Source organism: Arachis ipaensis, chromosome B7 (assembly GCF_059453495.1).
Source record: "Arachis ipaensis isolate K30076 ecotype BB chromosome B7, ASM5945349v1, whole genome shotgun sequence".
Lineage (NCBI taxonomy): Eukaryota > Viridiplantae > Streptophyta > Magnoliopsida > Fabales > Fabaceae > Arachis > Arachis ipaensis.
This window is the reverse complement of record NC_142442.1, coordinates 41321820-41339303: the sequence shown is the minus strand read 5'-3', so window position 1 is coordinate 41339303 and position 17484 is coordinate 41321820. Positions and strand designations below refer to the sequence as shown.

The window sequence follows — 17484 nt, the reverse complement described above, 5'->3', positions numbered from 1 at the left end:
AACCTTTGGGTACTTTCTTTTTGGGGCCTCCTCCATCAATGGTGGGTGGTCAATGCCCAACACCAAACTTAGGTTTGGTATCCAGGGATACTATATGGCTTTCCACTAAGTGGGAGCGCTTAAGCTCTGAACTCTTCACAGAAGTACCTCCTTTATCAGAGAGTGGAGAGGGTTTAAAAATTTTGAACAACATATAGGCCTCATGCATCATCAAGACTAATTCTCCTGTCTCCACATCAATCAAAGCTCTCCCAGTTGCTAGGAATGGCCTTCCTAGGATGATGGAGTTGTCCTTCTCCTCTCCCGTATCAAGTATCACGAAGTCTGCAGGGAGGTAAAGGTCTTCAACCTTTACTAGAACGTTCTCCACCAATCCGTATCCCTCTTTAGGGACTTGTCTGCCATCTCTAGTGAGATCCTTGTGGGCTGTGTCTCTTGGATCACCATCTTCTTCATCACAGAGAGAGGCATCAAATTTATGCTTGATCTAAGGTCGCACAGTGCCTTCGCAAATGTAATGGTTCCTATAGTGCAGGGAATCAGGAAACTCCCAGGATTTGACAGCTTCTGAGGTAGCTTCTTCTGCACCAGTGCACTGCACTCCTTGGTCAGCACCACAGTTTCATCTTCCTTTAAGGCCTTCTTCTTAGAGAATATGCTTTTCAAACAGGCTATATAGGGAGGTTTCTTCTCCAACATCTCAGCAAGAAGAATATTAATTTGTAACTTCTTAAAGATTTTCAAGAATTGAGTGAGTTGCTCATCCTTGGTCTCCTCTTACAATTTCTAAGGTTGTTGTCCTTTAGGCTCCTTCACCATTACTGGGGCATGTACTAGTGTACTTCTAGTCTCTTTTTGAGTTTCTTTCCCCTTCATATCATCAACAGCATGCTCCACGTTAAGTTCGTCCTCCTTGCCCATAGTCAGGGTCTTGCACTCTTCCCTTGGATTTACCTCCGTGTTGCTTGGAAGAGTGTTGGCAGGTCTCTTAGGTATCCCCTTGCTCAACTGACCCACTTGCACTTCCAAGTTCCGAATTGAAGACCGTGTCTCTTGTATAAAATTGTGAGTGGTCTTGGAAAGGTCAGAGACTATTGCGGCTAAGTCAGAGAGGTTGTGTTTTAAGGTCTCCTGCTGCTACTGAAAGGGCTGGAACTACCTGTTATTGAACCTGTTCTAATTAGATCCACCCTGGTTATTGTTGAAGCCTCGTTGGTGCCTCTGTGGTTGCTCTTTCCACCCTCATCCCTTCATATATATTTATATATAATACCCACCCCCCTTTTATATATATAACCCCCCTATCCTAACCGTGATCAATATCCCCTCCCCTCAATATATATATATTAATTTTAACCTCTCTTGTACTTTTATCATTTTCTTCTTCTTCTGTAATAATTTTTGTTTTTTCTCATCCGTGCACTTTCTATGTCCCTCCTTGTTTTCAGTTTTTCTTTGCTTACGGACAAGTAAACTTTTAAGTCTGGTGTTGTCGCTTTCCTTGTGGCTTTTCTGTTTATTTTAATAACACCAAAGGGAGGCGAATCATCTTCACGGAGGAACACAGTCTGAAGAATGAAACGGCCACTAGGATAACTGAGGTGGTTGAGTTCTTTTCATTCTATATCTCCTTCTGTTCGTATTATGTTATATTCCTGTTTTCTGCTATTTTATTTGAGTGTCTGCATGATCTTTGGTTATTTCAATCTCTAGGTTCTAGTTTAATTTTACTATTTTTAATTATGTTATTTGTTTTTAGTCTAAAAAGTTGTCTCATGTACCGCTCGCTGAGCTTGAATCCAAAGATAAAAAGAAAGAAATGATGTATTGCATGAGAAATTGAGTTTATATTAAAAGTAGTCTTAATTACTTAAATGTGGTGGTGTTATCTATGATTCTGAATGCATGATAATGAATAGTGCATATTTGAATTTGAATCAAAGGATGTTGGTGCATGAGGAACAAGAATTTAGAGAACTATTATGAATTCTCTAAAGTAAACAAAAGCTTAATCCTTGAAGCAAAAGAAACAACAAAAGAAAAATAAAGAAAAACAAGGTCCAAGGCTCTAAGCATCAATGACTAGGAAGGTCAAATATGATTAAAAGCAAAGAGTTGTTTTCCTAGTCATATGCTTGTGGTGTAAATGTGTCAAGTAACCCTTGAGATAGAGCACTAAGAGTCGAGACCAAGTGCATTTAACAGAGTATGCCAAAGGCTTTGAGCACCACTGTCTGGGAGTAACTGAAAGAAAAATCAGAACTAAAAGAGTTCCCCAGTTATGCTTGTGGTGTTTTTGTGTCAAGTAAAGCTTGAGACAAAGCATTTAAAGTCACAGCTAGGCTCAAGGTGCAAAGCACCAAAGAAAAGAGAATGAAAGAAAATTTGCTGTGTTCAAGGATTAAACCAAAGTATAAAGGCCAGAGAATTCATAATATTATCCGGACTCTAATTCCAAATGACAGTGACATTCCTCTAATTCAAAAGATAGTGAGATGCCAAAGCTATTTAGGATTGTAGTGTATAAACCCCACTTTAAGAAGAGAAAAGGGCTTAATTGAACACTCACTTCTCATACAAATTCACATCCTAATCCTATATTTGTTTTGGTTGCTTGAGGATAAACAACAATTCAAGTTTGGTGTTGTGATGCGGGAGCATCTTTCCTGTCTTTTCCTAGTAAATTTGCATTTGAATTGTTAAGTTTAATCAAGATTTAAATACCTTTTAGTCACTATGAATGCTACTTTGAGTTGTGTGCAATTCTGTTTATTTGAGGTAGCATTCGGATGAATTTGACGGAGTTTCTGTAGAAAAAGAGAAGAAAGTGAATGATCTGTCAACTCTGACCTCCTTGCACTCCAACGGGAATAATTTGAGCTACAGAGATCCAATTGACATGATTCCAGTGGCATTGGAAAGCTAACCTCTAGCAACGATGTATAATAGTGTACACTTCTTCTTCAGCACACTCAGCTTTGGTAGCGCCTAACTTGGGATTCTCTAAGTTAGGCGCCAAAGGAGAACTTACACGCCAATTGCTTGCTGCCAGGGTGGCGCCTAACTTTAGGATTCTGAAGTTAGGCACCAGTAATCATCAAAGCCTTACTTGCTTGCTTCCAGGGTGGCACCTAACTTGGGATTTTCCAAGTTAGGCGCCAGCTCAATGATTCACAATGGTCCCCACGTCTCAATTGAAGTTGCACGAAGATCCTATTTGATTTTGATTAAAACTTTAATTTATTTATAAATAGGAAAAGATATTATTTAGTTTTTAGAAAATATATTTTACATTAATTAGGATTAGATATAAAAGGGAAAAGAATCAGCCCTTCGGGCTCTCCTCTTCTCTCTTACCTCATTCCGCACTTTACAGTTTTTCAGAACCCTAGTTTTCTCTCTGAGCCATGAGCAACTAAACCTCCACTGTTAAGGTTAGGAGCTTTGTTTATTGTATGGATTGATACTATTACTCTTCTATTTTAATTACTGTTTTGATTTCAATTTCAAGAATTTATTTTCGTTCTTCATCTTATGAATCTGGGTGGAACGGAAGTATGACCCTTATTCTATTTGAGTTCTTGTGAATCTCGGGAGAGTTATCTCTAGAGTATCGTCTCACTTGAACAACAAGCTCAATTGTGGTTCTCTGGAGAGTCTCACTTGAACAACAGCTTGAAAACAACTTCTCCTAAATTTCTAATTATCTGGACTTAACGGGATACGTGACATATAATCCTCTTATATTTGGATAATTAGGGTTTCTGTGGCATATAAACTAGTTTTGAACTTAACCCTCTAATCGGAATAAAGTGACCAAGGAATTGGCGGTTGATGAAGGTTAGAGGAGACTAAAAAGGTCTAAGGAATTAGGGTTTAGTCACATATAGTTTGCTATGAATTGAATCTTGTATGATTAAAATAGTTAGTAAGAAAAGTTAATCCAGAAAATAAATATCTCTGAAACCTTAACTGTTTTACTCATATATTTCACAACCCATTTACTGCTTACTTTCTAATTTTTTGAATTTACTGTTTGATACAATTGAACTCTCAAAATACCATTTTCTATTTATCTGCTAAATAAATCACTCAATCATTATTGCTTAGTCCATCAATCCTCGTGGGATCGACCCTCATTCACTTGAGGTACTACTTGGTACGACCCGGTGCACTTGCCAGTTAGTTTGTGGGTTATAAATTCCATACCAATTAGTTCTATCTCATTAAACTATAAAATTCAATTTTTTTATTTTCTTTAGTAAATATTAATTTATGAGTTAATTATTTATTAATTATCCGGGTTTTACAGTGTTCTCCAAAAAAGATCAAATAACAAAAAGCTGCACTCTTCATCCCAATTTTTTTAGTGTACCAAATATAGCGTAAGCAAGAAATTAAAATAGGAAAACATATAGGTGAAGCTTTCCATGAGGTTCTTGTTGAATGGAAGATCCTGTTGGCAGGTAATCTTCGATGTTGGGTCGATCAAGATCCAATTCAGAACTAGAAGACTTGAGTGTCCCAGTGGTAGTCGTCAATTCTAAGTTCTTCTTTCTACAGGTGAACTCTCAACGTGAAAGATGTCAACTGTGCTTAAATACTTATATACTTTGGTTTGTGAAATCAAAACAATTGCCACTTTAGTTACTAAAAGTTAGTTGTTTCAATTTGATCCTTAAAGAAGTGATAGAAATTTTAGTAAAGTATAAATTCTAAATGGAAGTAACCAGCAATTTCACATGCAGAGAGAAAAATACGACTTAAAATCAAATATCAAAATACAACTCCACAACACCACAAAGGGAATAAATAAACATTCTAGTTCCATAGTTTAGGAGGATTTGACTTGAAACATCTTGTGAGTCCTATTATAAGAACAACGAAAATAAAATAAAAAATAATGAGATTTAACATTTAAATATCACACTTCAAATTCACAGCTAAATTGTAAAAAAACATGAGAAAAAAACTTAAAAAATTCTCATTAATCCTGAAGTATGTGCGTGCCTCACCACTTTCTCCATTGTAGATAATCTTAAAGTTTGGTCCTGCACAAACAAAAACAAAAAATCATTTTTAAAACATATTAGAAAAATTGATCAAATCTTTATGTAAATTCTCAGGCTTTAATTAGTGTTAATATGTAAGAATTTGGGTATAAATTTGTAACTCTGTTGTGTTAGTGTGTGCACCATACCATTGCAACCCGCAACAAATGGCACTAATAACACATTAACCATATTCTTTCTTTCTTTTTAGCCTTCTTGAGATACCACATACCACACACTACTCTATTACATGGTTCTTTTGTTTAACCATATACTAGTCTATTTTTTTTAAGTTGGATTGTTTACTTATATTATGCTTTTGTCTTAAGTATTTTCTTAACTCTAACTTATACTCCTCTTTTAATTTTTTTTGTAAGAAAGGTTTTCTTATAAAATTAACCTACTCGCAAGGCCCACAATTTTCATGACATACTCAAAGATAGAGAGTGGGAGTTATACCCAGGATGTTCAAAGTTCTCTAAGTTGTCTTTCTTGGTAATGCTCTATCATATAAAGTCCATGAGCGGTGTGAGCGACAAGGCCTTCAAAATGATACTGGAGTTGCTGGCGGATGTCTTTGAGCATGCTAGAATTCTAAGCAATATACACGATACCAAGAGGATCATAAGAAAGCTTGGTATCGCGTACAAGAAGATAGATGCATGTCCAAATGACTGCATACTATACCAGGGCAGCGACCAAGAGCTGTTTAAATGCAAACGATGTGGGACATCGTGATGGAAGCAAAATACTAAGAAGTAACTCTGGAGTAAGGATCCACATGGTTGGTAAAAAGAATGGGAAAATGCAAGCGGCGAAGATTCTTCGTTACTTCCCCTTTGTGCCACGATTGTAGCGGTTATTCATGTCTAGTAAGACATCCATTGATATGTTGTGGCATAAGAGAGGTCATAACTCTTATGGTATTTATAGGCATTGAAGAACGGATGATTGATGGTTTAGAATTCAGAATAAATTCCCGTTGCAAGTATAGTTTCTAAACCAAGCAATCACCCTTTCTTACAAACGTTTTGGTTGTCACAAGTAATAAACCCCTTAAAAATTGATAACCGAAGTATTCAAACCTCAGGTCGTCTTCTCAAGGAACTGCAGGGAGGTATGTTCTTATTATTGGTTATGAGTTTTGTAAATTGGGGGTTTTTGAAATAAGAAGCAAGTAATTTAAATGACAAGGAAAATAAATTGCAGGAATTAATAAATTAATATCTAATAAAACTCTTGGCAATGTTGAAAATTCGGAAGTCCTATCCCAGTTATTCTTATGAGAATTGAAGTTGATCCCACTTAGTCAACCTTTACTAAAGCAAGGGAAAGTCAAGTGAACTAATTAGTTAGATCCCCAAGTCCTAGCCAACTCCTAAGAAAAGACTAGAGTTAGTGGGATTCCAGTCAATTAGCGGACATAACAGTTAATCACGATACATTTGATAACTCAAGAGCCTCCAGTTAATCAATTAAAGCCAAGAATATAAAAAGCTAAATAAGAATTATAAATCTGAAATACCTCAATTGCATTAATAAGAGAAAATCAATCTAAACATGAAGAGTTCATAAGCCAATTTGGCAACATAAGTAATTAAAGGAAAGCATTAAAGTATCTGAAAGCAAAAGAGAAATATAAAGTAAAAGGAATGTTGAACCTAATAAAGATTTGAAATACTAAATTGAAATAATAAGAAATTCTAATCCTAAAACCTAAGAGAGAGGAGAGAACATCTCTCTAAAAGCTACATCTAAATCATGAAAAGTGAATAATTGAAGGCCCTCCTCCTGAATGGATGCATTCCCCCACTTTATAACCTCTAATCTGTATTTTCTGGACTTGGATCTGGGCCAAAAAGGGTCTCAAAAATCGCTAGGAGTGTTTTCTGCACTTTCTGGTGCGTGGTGTCTGTCACGCGTCCGCGTGGGTCACGCGGTCGCGTCATATGGGAGTTTTTCTTATCACGCGTTTGCTTCGGTCACGCGTACGCGTCATTTGCACTCTGCTCAAGGCACACGTCCGCGTCAGTCACACGTTCGCGTCGATGCCTTTTTGCGCTGGGCACGCGGTCGCTTTGTTTATGCATTTGCATTGCTTCCAGTTTCTTCAAAAACTCCATTTTGTGCTTTCCTTTCATTTTTGTATGTTTCCTTTCCATCCTTCAAGTCATTCCTGCCTTTAGGAGATCTGAAACTACTCAACACACAAATCACGGCATCGAATGGTAATAAAGGGTAATTTAAAATTGATAATTTTTAAGCATAGGAAACATATTTTTCACATACATCACATAATAAGGAAGGGAAAGTAAAATGGTGCATGAAATTGTGATCATCAACAATGACGCCAAAGGACTTGGAGCTCTCAAACGTGAATCACACTTTGTCACAATTTCGCACAACTAACCAGCAAGTGCACTGGGTCGTCCAAGTAATACCTTACGTGAATAAGGGTCGATCCCACGGAGACTGTCGGCTTGAAGCAAGCTATGGTCACCTTGTAAATCTAAGTCAGGCGAATTCAGATGGTGATGGAGAATTGATAATTAAAAGATAAATAAAACATAAACTAAAGATAGAGATACTTATGTAATTCTTTGGTTGGAATTTCAGATAAGCGTATGAAGATGCTTTGTTCCTCCTGAACCTCTGCTTTCCTATTGCCTTCTTCCAATCATTCATACTCCTTTCCATGGCAAGCTTTATGTTGGGCATCACCGTTGTCAATGGCTACTTTCCGTCCTCTCAATGAAAATGTTCTACGCACGCTGTCACCGCACGGCGAATCATCTGTCGGTTCTCGATCATGTTGGAATAGGATCCATTGATCCTTTTGCGTCTGTCACACGCCCAACAATCGCGAGTTTGAAGCTCGTCACAGTCATCCCTTCCTAGATCCTACTCAGAATACCACAGATAAGGTTTAGACATTCCGGATATCAGGAATGGCCGCCAATAATTCTAGCCTATACCACGAAGGTTCTAATCTTAGATTAGAAACCCAAGAGATACACATTCAAGCTTGTTTGCATGTAGAACGGAAGTAGTTGTCAGTCACGCGTTCATAGGTGAGAATGGTGATGAGTGTCACATAATCATCACATTCATCATGTTCTTGGGTGCGAATGAATATCTTGGAGAAGAAATAGACTTGAGTTGAATAGAAAAACAATAGTACTTTGTATTAATTCATGAAGAACAGCAGAGCTCCACACCTTAATCTATGGTGTGTAGAAACTCCACCGTTGAAAATACATAAGAACAAAAGGTCTAGGCATGGCCGAATGACTAGCCTCCCAAAGAGGGTTTAGTCATCAAAACATGATTCCAAGATGATCAAAAGATTGAAATACAATAGTATAAGGTCCTATTTATAGAAAACTAGTAGCCTAGGGTTTACAGAAATAGGTAATTAATGCAGAAATCTTCTTCCGGGCCCACTTGGTGTGTGCTTGGGATGAGCATTGAAGCTTTCATGTGTAGAGACTTTTCTTAGAGTTAAACGCCAGCTTTTGTGCCAGTTTGGGCGTTTAACTCCAGCTTTTGTGCCAGTTCTGGCGTTAAACGCCAGAATTCTTGAGCTGACTTGGAACGCCTGTTTGGGCCTTCAAATCTCAGGCAAAGTATAGACTATTATATATTGCTGGAAATCCCAGGATGTCTATTTTCCAACGCAATTGAGAGCGCACCAATTGGGCTTCTTTAGCTCCAGAAAATCTCCTTCGAGTGCAGGGAGGTTAGAATCCAACAGCATCTGCAGTCCTTTTTCAGCCTCTGAATCAGATTTTTGCTCAGATCCCTCAATTTCAGCCAGAAAATACCTGAAATCATAGAAAAACACACAAACTCATAGTAAAGTCCAGAAAAGTGAATTTTAAATAAAAACTAATAAAAATATAATAAAAACTAATTAAAATATACTAAAAACATACTAAAAACAATGCCAAAAAGCGTATAAATTATCCGCTCATCACAACACCAAACTTAAATTGTTGCTTGTCCCCAAGCAACTGAAAATCATATAGGATAAAAAGAATAGAATATACAATGAATTCCAAAAACATCTATGAAGATCAGTATTAATTAGATGAGCGGGGATTTTAGCTTTTTGCTTCTGAACAGTTTTGGCATCCCCCTTTATCCTTTGAAGTTCAGAATGATTGGCTTCTATAGGAACTCAGAATCCAGATAGTGTTATTGATTCTCCTAGTTAAGTATGTTGATTCTTAAACACAGCTACTTTATGAGTCTTGGCCGTGACCCAAAGCATTTTGTTTTCCAGTATTACCACCGGATACATAAATGCCACAGACACATAACTGGGTGAACCTTTTCAGATTGTGACTCAGCTTTGCTAGAATCCCCAATTAGAGGTGTCCAGAGCTCTTAAGCACACTCTTTTTGCTTTTGGACCATGACTTTAACCGCTCAGTCTCAAGTTTTTACTTGACACCTTCACGCCACAAGCACATGGTTAGGGACAGCTTGGTTTAGCCGCTTAGGCCAGGATTTTATTCCTGTGGGCCCTCCTATCCACTGATGCTCAAAGCCTTGGATCCTTTTTATCACCCTTGCCTTTTGGTTTAAAGGGGTATTGACTTTTTTTGCTTGCTTTTCTTTTTTTTCTCTTTTTTTTTCTTCAAGCTTTTCACTGCTTTTTTCTTGCTTCAAGAATCAATTTTATGATTTTTCAGATCATCAGATAACATTTCTCCTTTTCCCATCATTCTTTCAAGAGCCAACAATTTTAACATTCATAAATAATAAAATTCAAAAATATGCACTGTTCAAGCATTCATTCAGAAAAATAATAGTATTGCCACCACATCAAAATAATTAAACTGTTTTAAAATTCGAAATTCATGCACTTCTTTTTCTTTTTCAATTAAAAATATTTTTGATTTAAGAAAGGTGATGGATTATTTTCATTTCTTTAAGGCATAGATACTTAGACACTAGTGATCATGTAAAAAAGACACAAACATAAATAAACATAAAGCATAAAAATTCGAAAAACAGAAAATAAAGAACAAGGAGATTAAAGAACGGGTCCACCTTAGTGATGGCGGCTTGTTCTTCCTCTTGAAGATCTTATGGAGTGCTTGAGCTCCTCAATGTCTCTTCCTTGCCTTTGTTGCTTCTCTCTCATGACTCTTTAGTCTTCTCTAATTTCATGGAGGATGATAGAATGCTCTTGGTGCTCCACCCTTAGTTGTCCCATGTTGGAACTTAATTCTCCTAGGGAGGTGTTGATTTGCTCCCAATAGTTTTGTGGAGGAAATTGCATCCCTTGAGGCATCTCAGGGATTTCATGATGAGAAAATTCCTCATGCTCTTGGTGAGGTTCTCTTATTTGCTCCATCCTTTTCTTAGTGATGGGCTTGTCCTTATCAATGAAGATGTCTTCCTCTATGTCAATTCCAGCTGAATTGCAGAGGTGACAAATGAGATGAGGGAAGGTTAACCTTGCCACAGTAGAAGACTTGTCCGCTACCTTGTAGAGTTCTTGGGATATAACCTCATGAACTTCTACTTCCTCTCTAATCATGATGCTATGAATCATGATAGCCCGGTCTATAGTAACTTCAGATCGGTTGCTAGTAGGAATGATTGAGCGTTGGATGAACTCTAACCATCCCCTAGCCACGGGCTTGAGGTCATGCCTTCTTAGTTGAACCGGCTTTCCTCTTGAATCTCTCTTCCATTGAGCGCCCTCTTCACAGATGTCCATGAGGACTTGGTCCAACCTTTGATCAAAGTTGACCCTTCTAGTGTATGGGTGTGCATCTCCTTGCATCATAGGCAAATTGAATGCCAACCTTACATTTTTCAGACTAAAGTCTAAGTATTTCCCTCTGACCATTGCAAGCCAATTCTTAGGGTCCGGGTTCACACTTTGATCATGGTTCTTGGTGATCCATGCATTGGCATAGAACTCTTGAACCATTAAGATTTCGACTTGTTGAATGGGGTTGGTGAGAACTTCCCAACCTCTTCGTCGGATCTCATGTCGGATCTCTGGATATTCCCCCTTTTTGAGCTTAAAAGGGACCTCGGGGATCACCTTCTTCTTGGCCACAACTTCATAGAAGTGGTTTTGATGCACCCTTGAAAGGAATCTCTCCATCTCCCTTGACTCGGAGGTGGAAGCTTTTGCCTTCCCTTTCCTCTTTCTAGAGGTTTCTCCGGCCTTTGGTGCCATTAATAGTTATAGAAAAACAAAAAAAAGCTTTAGCTTTTATCACACCAAACTTAGAAGGTTGCTCATCCTCGAGCAAAAGAAGAAAGAAGAGAGTAGAAGAAGAAGAAATAGAAGAGATGGAGGGGCTTTGTGTTTCGGCCAAGGGGGATGGGTAGTGTGTATGTTGTGTGAAAATGGAGTGAAGATGGGTTTATATATAGGAGTGGAGAGGGGGCATGGTTCGGCCATTATGGGTGGGTTTGGGTGGGAAAGTGGTTTGAATTTGAATGGTGAGGTAGGTGGGGTTTTATGAAGGATGGATGTGAGTGGTGAAGAGAATGGTGGGATTTGATAGGTGAAGGGTTTTTGGGGAAGAGGTATTGAGGTGATTGGTGAATGGGTGAAGAAGAGAGAGAGAGGTGGGGTAGGTGGGGATCCTGTGGGGTCCATAGATCCTGAGGTGTCAAGGATTTCTCATCCCTGCACCATGTGGCGTGCAAAACGCCCCTTGCTGCCAATCCTTGCGTTAAACGCTAGGCTGCTGCCCATTTCTGGCGTTTAACGCCAGCTTCTTGCCCATTCCTGGCATTAAACGCCAGTCTGGTGCCCATTTCTGGCGTTAAACGCCCAGAATGATGCCAGACTGGGCGTTTAACGCTCATTCTGCTACCCTTACTGGCGTTTAAACGCCAGTAAGTTTTTCCTCCAGGGTGTTCTATTTTTAATACTGTTTTCCTTCTGTTTTTGCTTTTTCAATTGTTTTTGTGACTTCACATAATCATCAACCTACAGAAAACATAAAATAACAAAAGAAAATAGAAATTCAATATAGATAGTTAAAGATTGGGTTGCCTCCCAACAAGCGCTTCTTTAATGTCAATAGCTTGACAGTGGCTCTCATGGAGCCTCACAGATGTTTAGAGCAATGTTGGAACCTCCCAACACCAAACTTAGAGTTTGACTATGGGAGCTCTGTTTGTCTCTGTATTGAGAGAAGCTCTTCATGCTTCCTCTCCATGGTTACAGAGGGATATCCTTGAGCTTTAAACACAAGGGAATCTTCATTCACTTGAATGATCAATTCTTCTTTGTCAACATCAATTACAGCTTTTGCTGTGGCTAGGAAGGGTCTGCCAAGGATGATAGATTCATCCACACACTTCCCAGTCTCTAGGATTGTGAAATCAGCAGGGATGTAATGGTCTTCAACCTTTACCAAGACATCCTCTACAAGTCCATAAGCCTGTTTCTTTGAATTGTCAGCCATCTCCAGTGAGATTCTTGCAGCTTGTACCTCAATGATCCCTAGCTTCTCCATTACAGAGAGAGGCATAAGGTTTATACTTGACCCCAGGTCACACAGAGCCTTCTCAAAGGTCATGGTGCCAATGTTACAAGGGATTAAGAATTTTCCAGGGTCTTGTCTCTTCAGAGGTAATCTCTGCCTAGTCAAGTCATCCAATTCTTTGATGAGCAATGGAGGTTCATCCTCCCAAGTCTCATTACCAAACAACCTGGCATTTAGCTTCATGATTGCTCCAAGGTACTTAGCAACTTGCTCTTCAGTAACATCTTCATCCTCTTCAGAGGAAGAATACTCATCAGAGCTCATGAATGGCAGAAGTAAATTCAATGGAATCTCTATGGTCTCAGTGTGAGCCTCAGATTTCCACAGTTTCTCATTAGGGAACTCCTTGGAGGCAGTGGACATCCATTGAGGTCTTCCTCAGTGGAAATCACTGCCTCTTCCTCCTTTCCAGGTTTGGCCATGTGGGACGTGTTTATGGCCTTGCACTCACTCTTTAGATTCTCTTCTGTATTGCTTGGGAGAGTACTAGGAGGGAGTACAGTAACTTTCTTACTCAGCTGACCCACTTGTGCCTCCAAATTTCTAATGGAGGACCTTGTTTCAGTCATGAAACTTTGAGTGGTTTTAATTAGATCAGAGACTATGGTTGCTAATTCAGAATGGCTCTGCTTGGAATTCTATGTCTATTGCTGAGAAGATGATGGAAAAGGTTTGCCATTGCTAAACCTATTTCTTCCACCATTATTGTTGTTGAAGCCTTGTTGAGGCCTCTGTTGATCCTTCCATGAGAGGTTTGGATGATTTCTCCATGAAGGGTTATAGGTGTTTCCATAGGGTTCTCCCATGTAATTCACCTCTTCCATTGCAGGATTCTCAGGATCATAAGCTTCTTCTTCATAGGAAGCTTCCTTAGTACTGCCTGGTTCAGCTTGCATTCTAGACAGACTCTAAAAAATCATATTGACTTGCTGAGTCAATATTTTGTTCTGAGCCAATATGGCATTCAGAGTATCAATCTCAATAACCCCTTTCTTCTGAGTTGTCCCATTATTCACAGGGTTCCTTTCAGAAGTGTACATAAATTGGTTATTTGCAACCATTTCAATGAGTTCCTGAGCTTCTGCAGGCGTCTTCTTCAGATGAAGAGATCCTCCAGCAGAGCTGTCCAATGACATCTTGGACAGTTCAGACAGACCATCATAGAAGATTCCTATGATACTCCATTCTGAAAGCATGTCAGAAGGACACCTTCTGATCAATTGCTTGTATCTTTCCCATGCTTCATAGAGGGATTCTCCTTCCTTCTGTCTGAAGGTTTGGACTTCCACTCTAAGCTTGCTCAATTTTTGAGGTGGAAAGAACTTTGCCAAGAAGGCATTGACTAGCTTTTCCCAAGAGTTCAGGCTTTCTTTGGGTTGTGAATCCAACCATATCCTAGCTCTGTCTCTTACAGCAAAAGGGAAGAGCATAAGTCTGTAGACTTCAGGGTCAACCCCATTGGTCTTGATAGTGTCACAGATTTACAGGAATTCAGCTAAGCACTGATGAGGATCTTCCAATGGAAGTCTATGAAACTTGTAATTCTGTTGCATCAGAGAAACTAATTGAGGCTTAAGCTCAAAGTTGTTTGCTCCAATGGCAGGGATTGAGATGCTTCTCCCATAAAAGTCGGGAGTAGGTGCAGTAAAGTCACCAAGCACCTTCCTTGCATTGTTGGCATTGTTGTTTTTGGCTGCCATGGTTTCTTCCTCCTTGAAGAGCTCTGTTAGGCCCTCTAGAGAGAGTTGTGCTTTAGCTTCTCTTAGCTTTCTCTTCAAGGTCCTTTCAGGTTCAGGATCAGCTTGAACAAGTATGCCTTTATCTTTGCTCCTGCTCATATGAAAGAGAAGAGAACAAGAAAGTAGGAAATCCTCTATGTCACAGTATAGAGATTCCTTGAGGTGTCAGAGGAAAAGAAGAATAGAAGGAGGAGGTAGAGAGAGGAGAATTCGAACTTATCAAGAGGGATAGAGTTCGAATTGCACCTTGAGGAGGCATGTTAGTCCCTTAAATAGAAGGATGTGAGAAGAGGGGAAGAATTTTCGAAAATTAATTAAAAGATTTTGAAATAATTAAAAGAAATTTTTGAAAATTTGATTGATGATTTTCGAAAACTAAGATTGGGAAAGAAATAAAGTGATTTTTGAAAAAGATTTTGAAATTAGAAATTAAAAAAATATGATTGAAAATTAATTTTAAAAAAGATGTGATTGAAAAGATATGATTGAGAAGATATGATTGAAGATCAAATTAAAAAGAGAAAGTTAAAATTAAAGTTGATTACTTGACTAACAAGAAATTAGAAGATATGATTCTAGATCAAAACTTTTGATTCTTTCTTAATAGGCAAGTAATAACTAGAAAATTTTGAATTAAATCACTAATTGTAGCAAGGATTTTTAAAAATAATAAAAAATGGAAAGAAATTGATTTTGAAGAGATATGATTGAAAAGATATGATTTGAAAAAGATTTGATTTTGAAAAATTATGAAAATTTGAAAAAGATTTGAATTAAAAACAAAATCTTCCCTCTAGTGTCCTCCTGGCGTTAAACGCCCAGAATGGCTAGTCCCATATTTTTCAGTTTATGTTCAAAATTAGGCTAGTTAGAGATGCATGCTTGTAGTGGATTCTAGGTGGTTAGGTAGCTAGGATGTGGTTAGTGGATTTAGGCCTATTAATTGCACCGTACTTGTTGCTTGTTTTACTTATTCTGCACTTTTGATCTGGCTGTGATGTTCATACTGTTCATATGCTATTCTCTACTGTTTCATGCTGCTGTTACACTGCTCTTTCATGCTCTTGTTATCTGTGTCTATTTGCAGCTTTATTTAAATTCATATGAACTGTTTTTCATATTGTTTATTTTCGGGAACATCCAACTTTAGCCGGAATGCTGCCCAATTTTCTGCAAATTCTGTCATTTTTACATTTAGAAATTGGTTTTGGCAATTTTCAATTTTGCATTACTTAGCTACAACCAAACCAATTCATGAATGCACAGGCCGGCATTCTTTTTCCTTTCCATTTCCTGGTTCATAAATTGTACTTTTGATGATTCGATTTCAATTTTTACTATTTCTATATCTATATGAATCATCATCACCCTGTTATCCTTGCTTGAATATGAGTTGATTATTCTTTAAATTTGTGAATTTACCTAGGAAACATTTATCATGCCACTTTCTTTAACTTTCTTTCTCCTAACTCACTGCGTTCCACTTTCTACCCTCTTTTTCGCTTTTAACCACTTTTAACTTTTTAACTTCTCCTTCTGCTTTTTAACTAACTCCTTCAACTTTTTAACTCATGGCATGATTATTGTTTCTCCTAATTAACTAATATTCTACTTATAATATATTTTGGATTGTGATTTCTCATCTCGGATTTTTAACTCCAAAACAATCCTAAATGTACATTTATTTAACTTATTTCATAATTCTACTTCTCTTTTGCCACTCTGTGCTTATATTATTATTATTATTCTTTTTGTCTACTTATTTTCCTGCTTTGTTCTTCAATTATATCCTGGACTCTCTGCTTTTCAGGATGTCTGACCCTCAGCGCAAAGGAAAGGGCAAAGCAACCACTGGCAAACGGAAAAGAGGCAAATCCTCTATGTCCATCCTGGACATTATGCATGATGACTCCTAGCGGGAAAAATACTTTACCCCGCAGGAGAAGGCTGACCAGCTCCTCACTGCCACAGATCCGGTAAAATTTGCAAACAGATACTGTGAGCTGAAGTATCCGGTGTTTGCCACCTCTAGGAACCTATACCTGGAGAGAACTCTGAAAATTTCAGAAGAACTACAGCAGTACACCTCCAAACAGATAAAACAGAGAGGCTGGTTCTTCTTGGAGAGAAACTTGACAGAGGTCAATGCTTCCTGGGTCAGAGAGTTTTACTGCAACTATTTCAAGACTTCCCTGGATGCAGTGCACCTCAGAGGGAAACAGATTTTGGTCACTGAGGAAGCCATTGAGGACATCCTCCACCTTCAGCCTAAATCAGATAAGCCTGATGGTTACCAAAAGGCTGAAGAGGACATGTGCTTTATGAGATTTGACTGGGATGCTGTCAAGCAGAGGATAGCCCTTGATCCTACTGTCCCATGGGTCATGGGTAAGAACACAGCAATGCGTAAGGGAATCAAGCTGATATATCTGAATGATGAGGCTCGGCTCTGGCACCAGATCCTGAGCAACTTTGTTATGCCGAGCACTCATGAGACGGAGCTGCCTGCTGATATGATCACCCTCATCTGGTGTGTGATGGAGGGTAAGGACCTGTATCTTCCACGATTCATCCGGCACTATATGGCCAGGGTTCATGTCAGAGGCACTCTCCCTTTCCCCTATCTGATCATCCAGCTAGGCCATCGAGCTGACGTGCCTTCGGAGCTTGCTGATGAGAAGCCACCTGCTGTAGACTGCAAGAAGATTATCTCTCACAGCAGGAAATTTCAGGCTTTAGGCTATAGACCTCCATTCCTCCCCGCTTCTGGTGAGGCAGCCACATCTTCAGCTGCCCTTTCTACCTCCACTGCTGCACCAGCCTCATCCACTGCTCATCCACCTGCCCCTGAGCCCATTTATCATTTGGTGCATCGACTCTTCGCCCGCTTGGATCGTATGGAGCGTCGTAACAAGCGACGCTATGAGAACCTCAAGTTGATGATCTGATCCGGCGGCGACATCCCCTCCGAGCCTGACACCCCATCTGATACATCTGAGGCGGAGGCGAGCGATCATGAGGAGGAGACCCATGCCCAGGCTGAGCAGGCAGGACCAGAGTAGGCTGCACCACAGCATGAGGAGCCACATCAGATTCAAGCCGCAAACCCAGAGATCCCTCTCCAGTCAGCACCTCCACTGCAGCAGACAGATCCTCCTACCC

The 17484-nt window shown here is 39.0% G+C and overlaps 1 non-coding gene across 1 annotated transcript; it reads left to right on the top strand.

Annotated features, from left to right (window-relative positions):
* The first annotated feature begins 13773 nt into the window (after window positions 1-13773).
* Window positions 13774-13881, top strand: LOC148550943 (small nucleolar RNA R71). The gene has a single exon (XR_015893309.1). It is a non-coding gene; the product is annotated as a small nucleolar RNA R71 (small nucleolar RNA).
* Window positions 13882-17484: the final 3603 nt, after the last annotated feature.